An 18,364-nucleotide genomic window follows, 5' to 3' on the forward strand; every position below is an offset into this window, starting at 1 on the left:
GGAGAAAGCATACGACTAAGTCCCAAGAGAGGTTTTATGGAGGTGCTTGGAGGCGAGACGGGTCCTTGTAGCATACATTAGGCGATTAAGGATATGTATGGTGGAGCTAAGACCAGGGTTAGGGCATTAGGAGGGGAGTCGGGATACTACCTGGTCATGATGGGGTTGCGCTAAGGATCATCTCTTAGCCCGTTCATATTTGCCTTGGCGATAAATCTATTGACGCGGCACATTCAGAGGGAGGTGCCTTGGTGCATGTTATTTTCAGATGACATAATGCTGATTGACAAGACGTGAAGCGGCGTTAACACTAGGCCGGAGGTTTGGAGACGGACTCTGGAATGTAAAGGATTCAGGTTGAGTATGACCAAAACTGAGTACATGGAGTGCAAGTTCAGTGGTATAACTCATAAGGATGAGGGGGAGTGAGCCTAAATTCTCAAGTCATCCCCAAGCATGATAGTTTCAAGTACCTTGGGTCAGTAATCCAAGGTGACGGAGAGATTGATGAGGATGTCATACACTGTATTAGAGTAGGATAGATGAAATGGACGCTTGCCTCCGATGTATTGTATGATAAGAAGGTGCCACCAAGACTTAAAGGTACGTTCTACAGAGTGGTGGTTAGACCGGCTTTGTTGGCCAGTTAAGAACTCCTTTGTCCAGAAGTTGAAGGTAGCAGAAATGGGGATGTTGAGATGGATATGTGGGCATATTAGGAGAGACAGGATTAGAAATGAGGTTATTCGGGATAAGGTGGAGGTGGCCCCCATGGGGAATAAGCTACGGGAAGTGAGGCTAAGATGGTACGGGCATGTGAAGAGGAGATGCCCGGAAGCGCCAGTAAGGAGGTGCAAGAGGTTGCACATAGGGGGTCTAGGCAGGGGTATAGGGAATTCTAAGAAGTATTGGGGAGAGGCGATTAGGCATGATATGGCGCTTCTGCAGCTTACTGAGGACATGACCATTGGTAAAAAGTTGTGGAGATAGAAGTTAGGATAGAACGTTAGTAGATAGTATAGCGTACTTCCCTTTATTTCCGATGATTATAGCATTACACTAGTTGTGGTCCATTCTTTGCATATTATTACCTGATATTGCTTCTGGTTCAATTTGCTTAATTATAGTTATTGCTTAAGTTTCCTTCCTAATTTTTTCTTTATATATATATTGCATTTCTTTACTGTTGTTTACTGTGCTTACCTGAACCGAGGGTCTTCCAGAATCAGCCTCTTTCTGCATAAGATAGGGGTAAAGTCTGCATACGCACTACCCTCCCCAGACCCCAACAACAACAACAACAACAACCCAGTGAGATCCCACATGTGGGGTCTGGGGAGGGAAGTGTGTACGCAGACCTTACCCCTACTCCGGAGGAGTAGAGAGGCTGTTTCCGGTAGACCCTCGGCTCAAGAAAGAAAGAGACAATGTATTAGTAGCAGCAAAGGAATCCTAACATATAACACCAGCAACGCAATAACCAGAAAATAGAGAGCAAAGTATTAACACTAAACATCAACAAAGGCACCATACTACATACGCAAGGGAATAATATGTACATACAGGGCCGCTAAACCTACTAAAGCCTAACTTTTCGACCCTAAAGAAGTATTAAGAACACAACTGGAGCCCCTAGCAGCCTAAAGCAAGACACTATCACACTAGCCTCCTGTCTCCTAACCTACAACTCGACCTCCACAACTTCCTATCAAGGGCCATGTCCTCGGAAATCTGCACCTGCACCATGTCCTGCCTGATCACCTCTCCCCAATATTTCTTAGGACGCCCTCTACCTCTCCTCATACCTGTCAAGACCAGTCGTTCACACCTCCTCACCGGTGCATCCAGGCTTCTCCTCCTCATGTGCCCGAACCATCTAAGCCTAGCTTTCCCGCATCTTGTCTTCCATGGGAGCCACGCCCACCTTCCCCCAAATATCGTCATTCCTAATCTTATCTAACTTAGTGTATCCGCACATCCATCTCAGCATCCTCATCTCTGCAACTTTCATCTTCTGGATATGGGAATTCTTCACTGGCCAGCACTTTGCACCATACAACATGACCGGCCTAACCACCGTTCTATAGAACTTTCCTTTAAGTTCCGCAGGCCTGTCACACAGAACACCAGACGCTAGCCTCCGTTTCATCCACCCCACTCCTACACGGTGCGAGACATCCTCGTCAATATCCCCATCCCCCTGAATAATCGACCCCAGGTACTTGAAGCTCCCTTTCTTGGGAATGACTTGCGAGTCAAGCCTCACGTCCACGTCCGCTTCACCCGGCATGCTGCTGAACTTGAACTCCACGTATTCAGTCTTAGTCCTGCTCAGCTTGAAACCTTTAGACTCAAGGGTCTGTCTCCAAACCCTCAATCTCTCGTTAACACCGCTTCGCGTCTCATCAATCAGTACTATATCATCAGCGAATAACATACACCATGGCACCTCCCCTTGGATATGGTGTGTTAGTGCGTCCATCATTAGGGCAAATAAGAACGGGCTGATCGCAGATCCTTGGTGAAGTCCCATAACAACCGGAAAATGCTCCGAGTCGCCCCCCACTGTCCTAACCCGAGACTTAGCTCCATCATACATATCCTTAATCACCCTAATATACGCCACCGGAACACCTTTCACCTCCGGACATCTCCAAAGAACTTCCCTAGGTACCTTATCATAGGCTTTCTCTAGGTCAATAAACACCATGTGCAAATCCCTCCTCCTATCCCTGTACAGTTCCACCAACCTCCGAATAAGATGGATCGCTTCCGTAGTGGAACGACCAGGCATGAACCCAAACTGATTCTCGGATATCGACACCAGACTCCTCACCCTCGCTTCCACTGCCCTCTCCCACACTTTCATGGTATGACTCAATAGCTTGTACCCCTATAGTTGTTACAGTTCTGACCCTCCCCAGACCCCACTTATGGAATATACTGAGTATGTTGTTGTTGTTGTTAGGAATTGCAGGAACCTGTTTAAGAACCAGGTTATGAGGAAAACATAAGATTGTGGTAGAAAATTTTAAATTGGTCGATACACTATTCATCCCCTTGCCCTTAGTGTATAAGTGGTGCATAATTCTAGCAAATACGAGGAATAATCTTCCTTTCTATGAGCTCCTGATACTAGTTCACACGGAGGAAGAAGCATATATAACACAAGATGCATATATAACACAAGATATAGAGGAAGACGGAATACAGAATTCACACAGTCCAAATAGGTTGGCGGAGACCTTTTGCATGCAAAGTACTGCAAAAGAGTACACCCTGTAACTAAGGTTTGGGACTATGGTCAATCACATTGTTAGAGAACCTGAGAACGATAATGGAAGTCAAAGAAAAAATGGAGCAAGTACTCCATGGAGAGTCCCAAAGGGTGACATTTCTTAGTGGTGGGACAACTGGACTGGCCTAGGCCCACTTGCACACTTTCTTCACACTGACCCTAAACCTGGTAACATTAAGGTGAAAGAATTCATTGAGGAAGATGACTGGACCATTACTAAATTGCAGGAAATACACCTAATCATTTATCATTTACTGGGAGTCTGGGACATAAAGGAGATAAATATTTTCAAGGGTATTTACACTAAAGATATATTTGTAAGGACCCCCCCCCCCCCCCCCGGTCCCGTTACAGGTAATTTCAATTGTAAATCTGCCTCGAAGATATTGAGACAGATGAGGAGCATTACTTTGAGAAGCAGCAAGATACAGCCTTCAAGGGTGCCTGTTAAGGTATCATTATTTATGAGAAGGCAGTAAAATGATAGGCTACCTACTGATGATATAATCACTAGGTTTTCAATTGTAAATGTGCCTCGAAGATATTGAGACAGATGAGGAGCATTATTTTGAGAAGCAGCAAGATACAGCCTTCAAGGATGCCTGTTAAGGTATCGTTATTTATTAGAAGGCAGTAAAATGATAGGCTACCTACTGATGATATAATCACTAAGTTTGGATTTCTGGGAATATCTAAGGGTTCTTTTTGCTTGAACCCACAAGTCAAATCTATCGAACATGCTTTTGGGAGCAGCTACATATCTAGGCAAGTCTGGAAATTCTTTGGAGATGCTTGTGGTATACCACCTGTAGGCAGAACCTGGAGACACATCTTAATGCAATGGTGGCTTGTTCAAGCCAAGAATTCAACCCACTCTGCCATCCTACAGGTTATTCCTTTAGAGATCTGCTGGGAATTATAGAAGCATAGATGAGATGCAGATTTACTAAAAGGCAATCGTCCACAGCAAGAGTGAAATATCATGTCAGACGTGAAGTAACTATGGTGAGAGTTCCGCATGTCAACTTCACGGGATTGTATCATCTTCACTAATTATTGCAGTTCCTCTAAAATTCAGGGAGTTTTACAGAAAGATGATAAAAGCTAAAGTAACTTGGCCAGAAATGGAATTCATTATATCATAGGTCACACAATGCTATGTAGAAAATGCGATATGAACTGCAGTTGAATAAAATAATGTGGACAGAGACATAAAAATCAATGAGCACTTGAAGTAGCTTTTAACCTATGATGCTAGGATCCTTCAAAATCTTTGTCAAAACTGTGTTAATCCGACATGATTTGGGTGTGGGTGTACAATCTGCACTGCATTTGGTCCAGTGTTGTCAAAGGCGAAAAGCTTGAAAAAGCGCTCTAGGTCAATTGGGGCTTTAAGCGCGAAGCGCAATTTAAGTAGGGGCTTTAGTTAAAAAGGCGCAATGCAAGAAAAAAATAAAAATATATATGTAATTCAAGAGAAAAGTAACAAATTCATTTATATTGTTTTCCTTAACAACTAATACACTTATTTGCTGATTATATTTGTAGTCTAGCATTGCTCCATTCAAGATAGAACTCATGGGCAACAAGGGGCATGTCTTGGTGCCCTTCCTATACTGAAGCGCAACTTATGTGAGGCGTAGCGCCCTCCCTGAGCTTTTTTGAGCTTTAGGGCTTAAGCGCGCCTTAAATGAGCCTTTGACAACATTGATTTGGTCAACCTAACTTGGATGCTTTGACTTTACTTATGGCTAAGAAGTATAGGTTGATAGGGTATTTGGTTTGATTTCTGGTTTCTGATATAATTATATTCACATAAAGTACCTAGAAAACTTTGCTATTACACAATATAACATAATAAATATTATGTGTTTACAAAGAAACCTTTTTTGATGACGTAGTCTTTACAAAGAGTTTAATATTTACCAAAAATGCTTTTTGCTACCACAAATACTTTTTGCTATCTAGTTATTAAAACACGGTTATTTCTATCACAAATACTTTTTGCTTTCTAGTTATTAACAAAGCTAAAGAAGCATAAATATATAATGATAGATTTGAAGTAATTTCTAATAGAATAACTACTTTTATCTGTTTAAAATGTTATATATGTTGTATTACTATATTTATAAAATCCAATATTTATAGCAATTTATAATTATACAATAGACATTTTCATTTAACTTAATTAAATTAATGGATTTAAATCACCTTGTTAATCGACATATAAATTATTTTTCAACAGTCTTAAATAACTAATTGTCATATATATTATTCTTATACTAAATTTATTAGTTGTATCCTAGCACTCATATCCGCACTTGAATCTATACCCCCAAATCCAAAATCCATGTGATGACAAATCCAGCCTCTAGATCTACACCCGAATCGGACACCTGCATCCGTATCTGAGCAACACAGCCTTTAACAAGCATAAAGGATTCACTGACACAAACAAATGAGCATAAATGAAACTCTAGAAATATTTCAGTACCTGAGCTCAAGCATGCTCACCCAGAACATGTTCATGTGAAACTGAAAAGCTAAATAATAGGGAAACAAAGAGACCTTTTCAGACGCTTTTAACTTTCAAAACTCCTTTAAACCACCAGAATTTCGTCAAGGACCTTCTGTCGGCTCCTACATACTCTGACTTTTTTAGGTTTATTTTAGATGTTCAGACAGAAGACGACTTCAATTAGTTTGATGGGAGTAGTATTATTCAAAAGTCTTGGATATTCATGAATTATACTGCCTAATATATACTTATCCAAGCACTCAGATCTGTTTTATTTGACAGATTTGTAATTAGAATATAAACAAACAGGGAAAGTTTGGGCTATGGAACAAGTTTATTTTGGTAGAGAGAGAGAGAGAGAGAGAGAGAGAGAGAGAGAGTACTAGCATAAACAATGATGACAACACAACTACTACTACTATGCTTCAGTTCCAAACAAGTTGGCATTGTCTATATGAATCCCCACTGACCATGTTACTCCATTTAAACTAGAGCATGTACCAGCATAAATTAAAAAAATTATAGTGTATCAAGTTGATAAACCGTGGAAATTTTAAAGGGTAATCAAGGTGATTAGCTATGATAGATCAGTATTTTGAAATTTAAAGGACAGTTAACTTGATTTGATCTATTAAACCTAATAGGATTGAAGATGATAATCATCAAACGCATTAAAGAAATTTTCCATATTTCTGACTACAAATGTAGTACCATTGGGAGATTAGTTTGTTTGTTTGCCAATTCATTTCTAAATAAAACCTCAACTGCACACATAACAAGTTACATGCAGGCAATGAGTCAAGTTTCAGTCATTCATTACCGATTACATGTAAGCAAACAACCAAACAACTTTGAACTATATCGTAAGATCTACTTATATCACGCATTACCCATAAAACCAGAACAAGATAGTTACAAGAGAGAACAATTTCGACGATCTTAAACAAACACAAAGTAAAAATAAAACACAAAAGCTATAATACACAGATTCACCAAATGTATAGAGAAACGAGAAACAGAAGAACAAGGGGAAAATTGATTTACCCGGAAGCGAATAAAGGGTGAGGAGAGAAGTAAGGCAAAGAGATTTGCGGTGGGGAGTTCTCTATGTTCTCTTTGTTTTCATTCTGCCAACTACTGATAAATTGTTCCACTAAGATGGAGATTAACTGAAAAGTTTAGATATGAAGAATTGGGGGAGCAATTGAAGATGAGAAGGCATCACCAACACCAATTGCAAATGCCTAGGGGAAGAGGGAGGGAAAAGTGTTCTTGGAATTAGGGGAAATTAGATGAGAAAACCCAACGGAGGGAAAGCCTATTTTGGTGAACCGTTGTCATAGGTATTTTTTTTTCTTTAAAAGAAACTGTTGCACTAGATGAGGCGAAAAGGCCACGTTTACGAGCGTGACAAAAAAATAAAGATATCTTTATACAAGTAGCCGTATGGATTGTTAATTTATTAATGGGTATATATATATTATATATTAATTATATCATATTATATATACATACATTGTACGTGACGAAAATAATTTTTGTTTAAGTGATTATATGAATGGCTATTTGAATTAATTCTTAAAATTGTCTTTTAAGAAATGGCACATGAGCGTTATGAAATTTTACTAAAGTTTCAATTGTGGCAATTCAATCTTTTAGGAATTTTGTAAATTTTTCATGCGGCGCCTAATTTTGCGCCACCGATTGAATCTATATTCACTTTTTAAAAAATATTTAACTGATATTTAATTTTTTAGTAACTTTATATACATATATTTTTCTATTCTTCTTCACAGTTGCTTTCTTCTTCTTTGTATTTAGGGTTTCTTCTTCTTCTTAGTTGCAAAATGAGTTTGTTAATTTGTTGATGTTTTAACTATATGATGATTGGGATTTATTTTTTATGATATTTGAAAGTCATGTTTCAAATTTGAGCTCATTTGGTTGTTGAAATTCGAAGAATAAGTTTATGTTTCAGAATTTCAGATTTTGAATCTGATTTTGAATTTGTATTGAAAAATTAAATTACTCAAGATTTTTGATTTTGAATAAGAAGTTGTACTGAAAAACTGAAATACTTAAGATTCGAATTTTTGAAGTTGCAAGTGAAAGATAGAAGAACTTCAGGTTCAAAATCTGAAGTTGCTTTGAAGAGCTTGAACTACTTAAGATTTGAATTTCTGAAGTTGCAATTGAAAGATAGGAGAACTTCATATTTGATTTATGAAGTTGCACTAAAGAGATTGAACTACTTCAGATCCGAGCGGGTACACTTTGCAAAATTTTGTGCAATGAGGTATAAATTCAGTGGTCGCTCCAAAAAATGGGTATATATGCAAATGCCCCGAAAATTTTCCTAGTCTAAAAAAACTCCTAAAATTTGTGTGATAGTGTCACGACCCAAGTTCTACCTCCGTGAACCGTCATGACGGCACCTAGTCTCTACGACTAGGTAAGCCTAACATTTGCGGAAAAAGGAACGAAAAACATAACAGCTATCAACTATCAGGTAAATTTAAACAGAGAAATGAATGAGATGTCGATCGGCATATACAATAATCGCTTTCGAACAGTACATAAACTCTCCCGAAACCCGGAATGTCATAAGTCACAAGCTAAAGAAAGAAACAACACTCCCATACTCCAAAGTCTAATAAAAGAAGAAAATACAAGAAGTGTTTGACATAGCGTGGAATAGATAGGGACTTCGAGGTCTGCGGACGCGGCTCATATACCTTGAAGTCTCTACAGTTGGCTCGCCTCACTGGAAATGTGGCTGATAAGCGGTACTTGGATCTGCACACGAAAAACATGTGTAGGAAAGGGCATGAGTACACCACAACGGTACCCAGTAAGTGCCAAGCCTAACCTCGATCGAGTAGTGACGAGATCAGGTCAGGGCACTACTGGTATAAATATAATGAAATAAGACAGAAAGGATATTATAGTAAAATAAGTACGGAAATCTAACAGGAATAGAACTCAATGGAAGCCAATGGCACATAACACAGTAAATAGCAACATGGGGATCTCCCGGAATACCGTCCTATAGCCCTAAACGTAAATGTGCAAGAGGGTCTCCCGTAATACCGTTCCGTAGTCCCAAAATAAATATGCAGTGTTGGGGGGATCTCCCGAAATACCGTTCCGTAGTCCCAAAGTAAATATGCAGCTCAATCAATATAAACAACAGTTTCAACAAGGAAATCTACAGTTTAGACTAAGTTCATATCAAAGAAAACAGGTAATTTTCACTAAAATATGCTGCACGGAGTTCAAATAAACAGTTAAAACACGTAGGCATGCTTTTCGAATCTAAACAAGGTAATTACATATACTAGTGTAGTTTCAACAAGGAAAAACAGGTTAAGACTTGGTGGGAAAAACGGAGTTTTACAGGAAATAACTCGTGTACGTACTCGTCACCTCACGTACACGGCGCTCACATATCAAACAATACCAAAATCCTAAGGGGAGTTCCCCCGCACAAGGTTAGGCAAGCCACTTACCTCGAACTCAGCTCAAATCAATCCGTCATGATGCTCTTTCCACCAATAATCGACTCTGGATGGCCCAAATCTAGCCAAATTAATTACATAACGTAAATATAGCTACAAGTAACTAATCTAGCTAATGAAATCAAAGTTAAGGCAAGAAAATAGAAAAACGCCCAAAATCTTCCCCGGGCCCACGTCTCGGAATCGGGTAAAATCACAAATTATGAACACCCATTCACTCATGAGTTCACTCGTGCCAAAAGGAACTTTTTCCCCATTTTCTCAACTTTCTCACTCAAATCCCTTGATTAAATGAAGAAAACAACAATAGATTAATGAAATGCAACCAAAATCGAGTAAGGAATCGTTACCCATAAGCTTCCTCTGAAAATCCCTCGAAATTTCGCCTCAATCCGAGCTCTCTAGGTCCAAAAAGGGAGAATGAAATCAAACCCTCGATTTTGCCCTTTTCTGCCGGTCAAACCGCACCTGCGGACCCTTCTTCGCACCTGCGGCGCCGCACCTACGGAAATTCCATCGCAGGTGCGGAATTCACTTAAGTGGGCTGGGACCGCATCTGCGAGCACTGGGCCGCACCTGCAAGCCCACTTTTGCGGTCCCCAACCACTTCTGCGCCTCCGCTTCTGCGGACTCCTCATCGCATTTGCGGATCCAACTGGACAGGGTCAAAAAAATCCACTTCTACGGATGCTTAGCCGCTTCTGTGGCTCCGCTCCTGCGGCCCAAAGTGCGCAGGCACGAATACACCAGGTACAACAACTTCAGCAAATTGCATAAGTCTCAAACCAATCCGTTAAGCACCCGAAACTCACCCGAGGCCCCCGGGACCTCAACCAAACATACCAATCAATCTTAAAACACCATACAAACTTAGTCGAGCGCTCAAATCACATCAAACAACGCTAAAAACATCAATCAACCTCCGATTTAACCTTAACGAACTTGAAACTTCCAAATTCGACAACCGATGCCGAAACTAACCAAATCACGTCCGATTGACCTCAACATTTGCACACAAGTCATAATTCACACTACGGACCTACTCCAACTTCCAAAATTGGATTCGGATCCCGATATCAAAAATCCACTACCGGTCCGAATCTCTACAAAATTTACTTTCGCTATTTCAAGCATAAATAAGCTACGAACCTCCAAAACACAATCCAGAAATTCCCTTAAGCCCAAAATCATCCAACAGAGCTAATGGAATTGACGAAACTCCATTCTGGAGTCGTCTTCACACAGTTCCGACTGCGGTCCAAATCTTAAGACTAAAGCTCCCATTTAGGGACTATGTGTCGCAAAACACTCCGAAACTCAAAACGAATCATCCCGTCAAGTCACAATAGCAGAAATAGATATAGGGAAAGCACTTAATAGGGGATCGGAGCTCTAACTCTCAAAACGACCGGCCAGACCATTACAGATAGATCAAACTTTAGGAAACCTTCTAGAAGTCCGTATGACTACTGTTCAACTACCTTTTCGTATTTTTAGGCTATAACTATTTCTCAATTATCTTACAAATGATAGTTATATTTCAAATAATTCTTCTTGTAGTCTGTTTGGCCAAACTTCTCCAAGCCAAAAGCATCGCTTTTTTTTTTTCAAAGTTAGAGTGTTTGGCAAGCTTTTAGAGTGAAAAAAAATACTTTTGAGGAGAAGCGGAAGCACTTTTGGAGAAGCAGAAAAAAGAAGCTTCTCTCCAAAAGCACTTTTGAGAAAAATACACTTAGAAGCAGTTTTTAAAAGTTAGACCAAATACTAATTGTTGCTCAGAAGTAATTTTTAAATAAATCAGCTAAACACAAACTACTTCTCACCAAAAGTACTTTTGAAAAAAATACATCTCATGCTATTATAGGAGAGCGTAGAAGCGCCTCTCCGTCAACATCTCTGCGGGCCAACGGACGGCAATTTGGTATTTACAGTGCTCCTCTATTAGGTAAATTCCTGTTATGTCCCTTTAGTAGCTGATCTGTCTTGTTCAGAGAATGACTAAAAAAGCACTTTTGAAAAAAAAATACATCTCAGGCTACTATATAGAAGAGCGCAGAAGCACCTCTCCGTCGACATCTCTGCATGGCAACGGAGGGCAATTTGGTATTTACAATGCTCCTCTATCAGGTAAATTCCTGTTATGTCCCTTTGGTAGCTGATTTGTCTTGTTCATAGAATGACTAAATAAGTAATTTCGTGGGCCACTTGATAGCCACCATTAATTCTCTCTCTTCGATTGTTTAGTATTCTCTTGGTTTCTCCTGCTCCAAATTTCTTGAATGTAAAGTACTTTAATAAGAAATTGAGGTTTATGCTGATTTTATGTAGTTCCATATTTGATTCATTACGATAACCACATGGTTGATATGTTAAGTTTGCTGTTATTTTTCTTTTTAGGGATTTCTTATTTGCTGATTCGATTTGTTCAGTTGGACGTTATTGGCGACGGGCCCCATGGTCCCTGCTGGGGTCAGCCCGTTAGAAAGCTTATATCGCAGAACAAGTGTGTTGTCTTGGACAAGTAATAAAGGACAGTCATGGAAAAGTGCGCCGGTCAAAGACCGTTGGATAAAAGGGGACATTGTCAATATATATAGGGGACATGAAGCCATCAGGGGGGATCCAGATCTCGCTATCACAGGGAGGAGAAATATTACGAAACCGTGAGGGAAAGATGTCCCAGCTATCAACAGCTTCCTTTTCTTCTTTTATGCTCCTTCAATTGTAATATAAGCTTGTCACAGATGTAAGCTTACCATTTTCCACTTGATGTATGATAGCCATTAAAAGAAATATTAAATCATTTTGTTCTTCTCCAATTTTTATACTCAATATGTTGCGATCTAGAGTCGCTTACGTTTGGCTAAGATTTACCTTCTATCTCTCTACTAATTGGTTTAACTAGAGGTTTAACGACTTTTTGGTTAAACAATTTGGCGCCGTCTGTGGGAATTTTTTAGCCAAATTTTTTAGTTTCCTTTAGATCCAGAACCAGCAAAATATCGCTACCAGGCTGTCGTGGCCTCACCTTCTCGGCACTACCACTAACTCGAAAGAGTGGTAGGTAAGCCTCCGAGACGACCGCACCAATCTAAGTCAGGTTGCTGCATAAAATAGAAGTTATAACCAATGTCTATGAAAAACTCACGTCTCACCTGTAACGATGTGTCTAGCACGACATATGCACGTCTAAAATGGGATCACGGTTGCCTGGCATGACCGCAACCCCATTTGACGTATCTACCCTATTTGCACACTCCCTCACACGCCATAGATGGACTATGAACGAAGTGTGACATGTTCCTTGTTATTTGTGCAAATCGAACGAGATCGACCGAGACTCGATTTCAACACTTCAGCGAGTGAGGTAGGCCCAACCCATGAAAAGCCTAGGCGCTGTCAACGATGAAGCCGAAAACGGCCGCCAAATCTAAGGCCACCATTCGAGCACCAAGTGGAGTGAGTAACCCTACAACGTCGCTCCTTCTTTCACTGACTTGTTGGGCGAGGTAACAGAAAATTTCATTTGGTTTATCTTCACTCTTTTGTTGGTTCAAACATGAATGCGAGTACTCGCACGAGCAAGCGAGCGAGGGACCACCGCCTCCAAAACACCCCTGAGATAGTTTCGTAGCATACCACCCCGCAGCATATCTTAAATAATAGAAATGGCTCGGTACAAAACAACTAAAAAAAACAAGCAACTCTTTAATAGAAGCGAAGTTAAGCCAACTGGGACTCGCCTAGAAAGTGTACAACAACTCCAATAGAAGCGAAGTTAAGCAAACTGAGACTTACCCGAAAAGTGCAGAATAACTCTCCAATAAAAGCAAAATTAAGCAAACTAGGACTCACCCAGGGAACGCCCGGTATTCTCCAAAAAAAAAAAAACCGAGCACACCGGGGCTCACCCTGACGCACGCACGAACAGTACGGCGACGCGTAAAGTTCCCCGAAAAATATACATAACAATGACGCAACGGGTTAACATTTCAACATTTGCTCGAAATAACACCCCTACGGCCAACGGCCATCGCCAAAAGGAGAATTTGAATCCGCTCGAATTATAACACGTTAACATTTCGACGTTTGCTCGAAATAACACCCCTACGGCCTACGGCCATCGCCAAAAGGAGAATTCGATTCCACTCGAATTATAGCGTGTTAACATTTTGACATTTGCTCGAAATAACACCCCTACGGCCAACGGCCAACGGCCATCGCCAAAAGGAGAAATTCGACTCCGCTCGAATTAAAACGGGTTAATATTTTGACATGCGCTCTTCTTCACCTTTAGGTTACTTACCTTTCAATAATATATCGTATCTTCTGTTTCTTTCATAACTTCCCTTCCACATTAGTAGAAATTACATCTACGCCTTAAAGCTCTATTGTGATAGAGCCTTTAGTGCATACAAAATTCAGTGGAAACTTTATAGTGACCTCTTACGACTTAGCTCTATGGTACGATCTAAAAACAAAAGAAGGGTAACATTTCCTAAATACCCTATAGCCTCTCAATTATAAATGTGGCGCGAAACACACCCATAAGTGAGACTCTACTAGGCACGACTTTGTCGACTCCTTAGGACACGACCTGCTCTGATACCACTTTGTCACGCCCCAACCTAGGGAGGCGTGGCTGGCACCCGGTGCCGTACTGGCCCGAGCGAACCACTCTGCAATTCTTTATTTTTTTTCTTCTTTGAAACTATCATGGGCCAACATGGCCACAGCTCGTAATGTATAACTATAAGTGGGCAACATTGTATCATTGTACCATTTTTCTTAAAACATGAATACATATGGGCCGTCAAGGCCTCTGACATATTGTACAAAATGAACCTCTGTCTACAAAGCCTCTAAGATTTTTTTTTGACACTAAATGAGACAGGGTACCTGTCTACCGATAAGTCTGTAACAAAACTCTGACACGATGACTCATAGACTCGGCTGCACTCCGAATAAGGTAGAGTCTTACCGGTCCTTAGCTGAATGCTGACCTCATCTACTATGAGGGCTCGTCAAACTAATTGTCTATACCTGCAGGCATGACTGTAAGTCTGGATAACTCTGTAAATCATGAAATACTTATAGTGTCATGCATATGCGTATGAATGTCATGTCGTGCATAGGTACATGTGTTCATAACTCATCAAGCCTCTGAGAGCATCCCATCATATTATCTCGGCCACTGTGGGCAAAATCATCAACGTATACCAGCTAATCAGGTGGTGATGCGTATATAACGCCGTAACCTTTTCCCATATCCCATATACATATATATACATATATACTCGTATATAACGCCGTCTGAGTCGTGGATAAATGCACATGTATAAATGAATGCAATGCATAATGAAGTAAGACAATATGATCTCTTGACAATCCCTTTAGGAAAGTGAGACAAACCAGTACTTGAATCGCTACTGTCAATTACGGCATCGAGCAAATGATATTAATTAGTGAGTTTTTTAATTAGTGAGTTGTTAGCTAGTAAAGGATATTTACAACTCCATCTATATATTAACTAGTAAACTTGTTCGCGCTTCGCGCGATTATCAAAGACATAGTTTAGAAAAAATATTAAAAAATATTTTTATATTTTCAGTTGCGATAGAAAAATTAATACTTATCTTGTATGTGTATATGAAATTAATTTATATATAGTTGAAATCACAAACCTGATTTCTCTCTTCGAATAAGAGCTTAGATGAACCTCATTTTATCATTTTTTTTTAAATAAAGGAAAAGGAAAAAGAGATAGTTGGCAAACTTTTCACACACATGTATATATACACACATAAATTACGTGTTTTGTGTGTATGCATAATTCTCTTAGTCAAATTATATATTAAAGATACATGTTTATAAGCACCTGATAGTTTTGTTTATTAGATAGTAAAACTTTTTAAATTATAGAATTTTCTTTTAGTCAAATAAATGAAACGATAAAATAAAAAGAGAATATCAGGAAAAATTAAAAAGTAAGGAAACTACAAACAGAAAGAGAGAAAAAAACAAATAAATAAATGGCAACGTAAGTTGCTCTCTCTGTCCATATCATTTCTTATTTCTTTTCTACCAAGTAGTATTATTTTTATCTTTTTCATTATTCTTCTTTTCTTGCCTTTTCAATTGTTTTTCCTTTCAATTCTTCGTGCCTTAAAATAGCTCAATTTTCAAATCACATTACTTCCCCTCTCCACAAATTTTAATACCATCTCTCTCGTACCTTTCTCTCTTCGTGTGCGAATTCGATGCTTCCTACTTCATCTTTCAGAAAGATTTTGATTTCCTGCATACATTATTCGTTGTTACATGTAATATTTCATTTATAATTTTATATCTGCCTTGTAAGTGCCGGTTCCATTTTCCCTATTCCAAGCACAAACCAAAAATATGATTATGCCAAGTTATTATATGTTGAAAAGTTTTAATTCTGAGATCATTAAGCTGTTTGAGTAAATTAGATTACTTTGGATCGTGAGAAACTCCCGACAGTTCCAAGCTCGTGTTAGTTCCTTGGAATGCTACTTTCACAAAAATTAACGGGATAAAACACAGTAAAAAAAATATTCTCATAGTTTAAGTAATCATACCTTGATTAACACTATGGTTGATGGTCTTGATATATTGTAAAAGTCGGAAAATTTTCTATTGGAGCATGAGTGTTCCTTGAAATTAATCTTCGCAGAAGCCAGCCAACTATACGCCTCACTATTGAAACTCAATGCAGTAATACAAGCACAAGTTGTTCGGCCACAATAAAATAAGTAAGCGAAACATATTTTTATGTTGAACATATCAAATCAATGATTTATGAAAAAAAGGTAAAAGAAGAAAAATTTGAGAAATAATCCATGACTTTGTGATCACTCTTCTTGTGGACTTGATTGGATCACTGGTAGAAAGTAAAAATAGTCGGAGCATGTAAATATGCAATTTAATGGGACACATTAATTATTTGGAGGTTATAGAGTTGAAAAGTCACAACCCTAATGATGAGGTGTGAGTTATGGATGTTGACTTTTTAAAATTAGAGAAACGTTTTACATTCCTAATTAATTGCAATGGTTGATTTGAATTGAATAAATTAGAACGGTTAAATTGAATTGAATGGAAAGTTGTGACTTTTGGATTTCTAACCAAAAGAATTAAATTGAATAGAACAGAAAAATGAGAGAAAGGCCAAAAAAAAAAGGAGAAAAAAGATAAATGGCAATCCTAATCTTATAGAGGTGCCACATCATCTTTTCTATTCCCAACTTTATATATATATATATATATATATATATATATATATATATATATATACACGAGCAATTGAATCCCTGAAATACTTAAGATTTCCTCTGTAAGGATAAGAGAGGTAATTTCATCTTGATGACCAGCTACTTATTTTGCTGCAATGCACCCAATAAATTTGGTCACCATCAATCGACTAGAGTATCTAATCATATTGCACGGAATACATCTAACCAGAAAATGATTGGAAATAGAAATTTCACAGAAAGCTTAGAAAATTAATTTTACCAGCATAGCTCTCTCCTGTAATATAAAAATCTCTTCCTTTATACTCCGGAAATTGTTCAAGCCACTTCCCTAAAAATGCAAGGGAATCCGCAGCTGTCCGAGCGTAACCATTGTTGAGATGATCAGATGAAGTGTTTGAACAGGAACAACCAACTCCAACAGGAGAGTCAAGAAATAACAGGTTTTCAGCTAAGTTCCAAGAGTAAGGATTTCAATAAAGGGTCTTCCCATCTTTTTCAATATGAAAAGGCCCAAGTTCAACATGTCAAAACTAGAGCAAACAAAGAGAACCACTAAGTGCCACCTTTCAGTCCAAGTTATGAGTCACACTCTTGGCACGGGAGAGCTGCCACGTAGGGGTGAGATATGAAATTTTAATCTTTATCCATTTATTAGGTGATTAGGTAATATTCTATTACCCGGTAATTAACCAATTACCCGCATAATTAAGAATTGTCTCAAATTACTTAAAATTTCACTTATTTTTGATACACTTTATACATATTACTATAATATACTTTACTATCATGGTGATGTGGTACCATATAAAATTAACACATATACGATTATTAGATGCATATTAAAACTATGTAATAGTATTCCAATAACCAATTAGTAACAATGATTGCATAAAGAGCAAGTTATAGCAAGAAGTTTGTAATATAAAACTTATAGCACAGAGATTCACATTATGAGCCGTGATTTTCAACATTAACTGTTATTAATATTATTGCTTGCCAACTAATTAAATTCACAGGTTCCTGGTTAAATAGTTAATTGACCGAAGACACGTTGATGTTTCTTCGTGTTAATGGTTATTCTTTCTTCGTGTTAGTGGTTATTGTTTCTTCTTTGTATTTGAAAATGGTAAGAGCTTTGGTTTTGCTTTAGATATTAATTTGGAACAGCTAATTGTTACTCCATGCTAGATGGGAAATTATTCATTTTTCAATCTTCTTTAATGTTATTGAGATTTTTATCCTTTCAAAATAATTTCTATCTTTACAATAAGGAAAATCTCATAAACTTTCTTATATTAGGTGTATAATTTATCATATTCGAAAATAGTAATAATGGTAACTATCCAAAATTATACTTATAAAACTTTTACTAAAATACTTCACTTAAAAGAAAATACCACATTAACATAATATCTAACGGTATCAAGGTTGTAACTTACAGGGTCTCATAATAATAATATCTTAAACCCTCTATAACCTCCTAATAGACATAATCCCTTCGAACTCATGTGGATTTACTACGGCACATCCTAATGCTAAGGTACGGGATGTAACACTAAATATCACTAACCCATAAATAATTAAGCCCTAAAATTGAAGACCCATTAAATACCCAACCCTAGCTAATGGGTTTAGCTACTCATAATCAAGGTAGAAATCAAAGATGGAGATAAAATATAAGCCATAAAAGTTGATTACAAGAATAAAATCTAAGAATAGTAGCTAAAGCTGCTCTAAAATTACTCTAAGTGGT

At 38.3% G+C, this 18,364-nt stretch overlaps 1 protein-coding gene and 1 long non-coding RNA gene across 3 annotated transcripts in view; both read right to left on the reverse strand.

The window, feature by feature from the left end:
- Positions 1-17,078, reverse strand: part of LOC109229185 — a 32,427-nt gene extending 15,349 nt beyond the window's left edge. Inside the window, exon 1 of the mRNA XM_019394532.1 lies at positions 16,871-17,078. The gene's annotated coding sequence lies outside the window, so the exon portion shown is untranslated. The remainder of the gene's footprint in view (positions 1-16,870) is intronic.
- On the reverse strand, positions 8,306-16,530 carry LOC109229186. 2 transcript variants are annotated; one of them, XR_002068518.1, is made up of 3 exons: positions 15,937-16,530; positions 9,326-9,395; positions 8,306-8,612 (listed from the first exon to the last, which is right to left on the reverse strand). It is a non-coding gene; the product is annotated as an uncharacterized LOC109229186 (long non-coding RNA). The 2 variants fall into 2 exon arrangements; XR_002068519.1 differs by lacking the exon at positions 9,326-9,395.

Source organism: Nicotiana attenuata, chromosome 7 (assembly GCF_001879085.1).
Source record: "Nicotiana attenuata strain UT chromosome 7, NIATTr2, whole genome shotgun sequence".
Taxonomy (NCBI): domain Eukaryota; kingdom Viridiplantae; phylum Streptophyta; class Magnoliopsida; order Solanales; family Solanaceae; genus Nicotiana; species Nicotiana attenuata.